Here is a 5097-nt window from a genome sequence, read left to right as displayed (position 1 = left end):
CCGGAGAAAAACAAAAAAAAAAAAAAAAAAAAAAAGTAAAAATAAACTGTCTTTTAAAAAAAAAAAAAAAGAATAAATTGATTTAATATTTCCTGAGCAGTGGTGTGTTAGGGTGTGTGTGTGTGTGTGTTTAAAAATGAAACCTGAGACAAGCTTCTTCTTTGCTTCAACAAACATAATTAAAACATACTTCTAAGGAAAGAGGAAAATGGGATTCTAACCCTCTCTAGAAATGTACAGACATGATAAAACATATCTTCAGACACCCATCCAGACACAAATATTTGTGCTCAGGGCCGGGATACGGCTCAGTGGCATAAGTGCCTGCCTAGCGAGCGCAAGGCCATGAGTTCAATTACCGGTACCAAAAAACAAAAAAAAAAGCAAATATTTGTGCTCAACTTTCAACCCGTTCTCTGATTCATCTTCCTACTAATCCTAAATCAAAACTAAATCTTCCTTCCAACCAGCTGGGTTCTACATTTTCTCTCCCCACTGTCCTCTTGTTCTTCCAGGCTGTATTCGTTTGCCAGGCCAAGCCCTGGAAATGCATACTAGGGACACCCAGAAGTTCTTTGGATCTTTTTTAGAAACAAATAAGAAAATTCAAAAGGAAAATTTCCAAATCTAAGATACAATCAACTTTCTCAAATAAAGATGAAGTCACAAATTTGATTGCCAAAGACTGACATTTTCTTTTATTCACTTCTTCCTACCCAGAGTTACCCTACAACCTCACTCGAACTCCATCTATGATTTAGTCACTTGAAAATCACATGGAATATAACAAACCTCAAATTTGATAAATAATATTTTGCCTTACCTTTCCCAACACTTTTAAACAAATGAAACATCACAGGTACTATAATTTGTATCCTACAACAATTGTTTAGCCCTTTATTTATTGAGTCCTTCAGTTGTCCTATATCTTTCCTGGTTATTTTTGAATGCATGTATCTTATATCCATAAGTAATAGTATAATTATTTTTGAATTTATTAATTTTATTTCAATACTAGAGTATATCAGTGTTCCAGCTTATTGTTTCTATCTGTTGTAAACAGATATATGTACTTTTAATTAATCTCCCTACAAAAAGGAGATCTTAATTTCCACTATTTTAAGTGACTTTAAAATGGGCATTCCTATGTCAATTTCATTTTGGAGGGTTCCTTCAGGATATAAACCTAGAAGTAGAATTATTGGGGGACATAAAAAGGATATTTTAGCATTTCTTAAATATTAACACGTTGCTCTCTCTCCAAGGTGGTTGTACAAATGCACAGCCCTAACATCAGTTTAGGAGCTTCCATTTCTCCTCATCTTTATCATTGCCTAGTGCTGTCAGGTGTTTTCATACTTGCCAATTTTATGATTATAAAATGATGCATTGCTGTTATTTTAATTTTTATTTTCCTGATCAATCCATCTTGTATCTGAATAACTCATCCTTTATCTGCTTATCTTTTATGGCATATTTGTCATTCTCTGCATTTCTACATATTCCTAAATCTTAATCTGAGCCTCCATTTTGGTACATTGGTCTGTTTCTCTATCCCTGGCTGCTACTTCATGGATTGATTGCCTTATGCAAAATCTAGCTATCTGGTAAATTATTTCCCACACCACCACACTGTTACACAAAATTATTCTAGCTATTCTTAATCATTTCTTCATCAAATGAAGTTTTCAATCAGCCTATCAAATTTCCCAAAAACATGTGTTGATCACTAGATTATGAATTAAGTTTGTGTATCAATTCCAAGAAAGTTACATCTATGTAACATTGTGTCTTCCTAATCATGAACATGAGCTATCATTTCACTGACATTGATCATCAATACAAATTTATACTAATTTTCATAAATGTTCATATTTGTTTTACAAGATTCATTGCTAGGCACTGCATAATTTTTTGTTGCTCTTGTAAATGGCATCTTTTAAAAATTATCTTATTCTAAGTGGTTGTTGCTGGTGTAAAAACAGCCACTAATTTTTAATATGATCTTGCATACTACAACTTTACTGAAATGGAATGTAATCCCTGATTTGAAATTATCCTAGAAAACTACTGTGATAAAATAGGCATGACATTGGCAAAAAAAATAAAAAATAAAAAAGGCTTGAAGATCAGTGGAACAAACTAAAAGATGCAGCCACAACCACAAACACACTCAATCACTTCATCTTTGACAAAGGGGCCAAACATGTTTACTGGAAGAAAGATAGCCTCTTTAATAAATGGTGCTGGAAAAACTGGCTCTTCACATGCCAAAGACTAAACCTAGACAGATATCTATGCACCAAATTAAAGTCAAAATGGCTTAAAGGTCTAAATATTACAACAGAAACACTAAATCTACTGGAAGAGAAAGTAGGTAGAAATCTTGAAGACATAGGGGTAGGCAGAGAGTTCATGAACAAAAACAAAACTTCATGGGAAATACTTCAAAGAATCAACAACTGAGATCTCATCTTATTGAAAAGTTTTTGCACATCAGAAGAAATCACCATCAGCATAAAGAGGAAATCCATGAATTGGGAGAAAATTTTAGCCAACTTCCTCAGACAAAGGAATTCTGCCTCGAAAATGTAAAGAATTAAAACAATCAGGCCCCCAAAATTCAAAGACCTGATCCAAAAATGGGCATTTGAGATGAATACACACTTCTCACATGAAGAAATACAAATAGCAAATAAATATATAACAAAATGTTCAATATATTAGTCAGTTGAGAATTCAAATTAAAACAACACTGAGATTCCATCTCACCCCAGCAAGAATGTCCGTCATCAAGAAATAAACCAATAACAAACGCTGGAAAGACTGTGGGGAAAAAGGAACCCTGCCTGCTCCATTGTTGGTATGAGCATAGACTGGTGCAACCACTATGGAAATCAGTTTGGAGACTCCTAACAAAGCTAGGATTAGAGGTGCCATTCAACCTAGCTATTTCTCTGCTGGGTATTTTTCCAGAAAAACTGAAAACATCATAACACCACAATATATGTGCATTCATGTTTATAGCAGCACAATTTGTAAAAGCTAAATCTTTCTTGGAAATAACCCAAATGTCCATCAACTGAGAAATGGATAAAAAAGATGTGGCATTTTTATACAGTAGAGCATTACTCAGCTATAAGGAAAGATAAACTTGAGGCTTTTATAGGTAAATGGATGCAGCTAGAGACCATACTCATAAGTGAAATAAATCAGACTCACATGTGTAAACATCATATTGCCTCCCTAGTATAAAAACCTGAAATAGTAAATAAAATCTGAAAAGTACATAGATATTGTGAAAGGAAAAGAAAATGCTCCAATAGGAAAAAACAACTGGAATGAGGGAAAAGAAAAAAAAGAAAGAAGAAAAATATGTATGTGTATATATATATATACATATATATATATAAATAATTGTACTACTAGTTTCTATTGGTTTATTGCATGGAAGAGAAGTGTGTAATGTTTGATCAATCTTGCATGCCTATATCTGGTTATCTGAGTAACCACTTTAAAGATAACAATATGTGATATAACAACCACTGTTAATTTCCTATCACCTTATTTTCAGATTCTGTATCATTTTTATTTTTATGTTGTTTGGTTTATGCCTTTGTTTTTGTTATTTAGTTTTTGTTATTTTCTCTTTAAAATTTTTTTCTCTTTAAAATTAGAAAAAGAAATAGATATATGTATATACAAAGATAACTGGGATAAGTGCATTGCTGATGTCTATTGGTTTACTGATAGAAGGAGTTAATGCTTAAATTTTTTTTCTTGACCAATTTTGCATGCTAACATCTGGTAATTGGAAAAAGTAACTCGAAGACAACAATATACAATATAACAACCCTTGTTGAATTCCTACCATCTTGTTTAATGAAGCTCTGTATCATTTCTAATGTTTTTTATTACTTTTTATTGTCTTTAATTGTTTGATCAATCTTGCATTCTCACATCTGGTAATCTGAGCAACTTTGAAGATAATCTGAAGCAACTTTTTGAAGATAACAGTGTGTAATATAATGACCACTGTTAATTCCTTTCATCTTGTTTTGAAATCCTGTATCATTTTTATTGTTTTGTATTTTTTCTTCATTATTGTTATTTTGTTATTATTTTTTCTCTCTAAACTAAAAAAGTCATCAATACCTACTTCAAGACCCTATATTCTAGTAAGCTAGAAAACACAAAAGGAATGGGCAGATTCTTAGCTACATATGAATTTCCAAACCTGAATCAAAAAAATATAAAAATTCTAAATAAAGCAATATCAGTCAATAAAATTGGAGATGTTATTAAAAACCTACCACAGATCTCTGGCACAGCAGGGTCTGAGAGAAGAGTCTGAGTTCATGCTCTGTGCTTCCTCCATTATCTCTGGGACAACTGGACCTGCAAGAGGAAAGCAAACCTGTGCTCTATACTTCCTACATTATCTCCAGGACTGTGAGCTCTGGGAGAGGAATGTAAGGACACGCACCTTTGGTGGGTGGACCAGCCAGAGCCCCAACACATGACAACCAGGAAAACAGCCAGGCCCCGGGGATATGGCCACACACACCTTTGGAGGCCAAAGTAATTAGCAAGACCAGCAAAGTGGAAGTGTCTGAAACAGCAGTGAGGAGACAGCAGTTGAACTCTGGAGAACTCCACCAACAGAAACCAGTCTCAACCCCCACATCCAGAGGCCAAGATCAGCTCCATAGCCAGCACATTTCTAGCATTAAATATAGACACTATGGGGCTGGGGATTTAGCTCAGCGGCACAGCGCCTGCCTGGCAAGCGCAAGGTCATGAGTTCAATTCCCAGTACCAGAAAAAAAAAAAAAAATGGACACTATCATAGAACTGTAAACACCAGAGACATTTTAAAACTTTCATTCCCCCTTGCTTGTCTGATTGGCTATCCCTTTCCAGTCTGGTTGGATGTCATCTTGTTTTTGCTTTGTATTCTGTAGTTATTTTTGTATTTAAGAGTTTTTTTCCTTTTTTTCACCTCTGTTTCTCTGGTCTCTTTTTTCTTTCTTTCTTTTCTTCTTTTCTTTTTGTTTTCTTTCTCTTTTGTTCTCTTTTTTTCAATATTTAGGTTTC

General features: G+C 33.9%; 1 long non-coding RNA gene across 1 annotated transcript in view; it reads right to left on the bottom strand.

The window, feature by feature from the left end:
• The window catches only part of LOC102007790, an 11772-nt gene extending 7008 nt beyond the window's left edge, over window positions 1-4764 (bottom strand). The window contains exons 1-2 of the long non-coding RNA XR_261208.2: window positions 4487-4764; window positions 4314-4398 (exon numbers count right to left, since the gene is read on the bottom strand). This is a non-coding gene — a long non-coding RNA (uncharacterized LOC102007790). The remainder of the gene's footprint in view (window positions 1-4313; window positions 4399-4486) is intronic.
• Window positions 4765-5097: the final 333 nt, after the last annotated feature.

The sequence above is a fragment of the Chinchilla lanigera genome, unplaced genomic scaffold (assembly GCF_000276665.1).
Source record: "Chinchilla lanigera isolate Chin_1 unplaced genomic scaffold, ChiLan1.0 scaffold00025, whole genome shotgun sequence".
NCBI lineage: Eukaryota > Metazoa > Chordata > Mammalia > Rodentia > Chinchillidae > Chinchilla > Chinchilla lanigera.
Note: the sequence above shows the minus strand (reverse complement) of the source record. Positions and strands in the feature narration are given on the sequence as shown.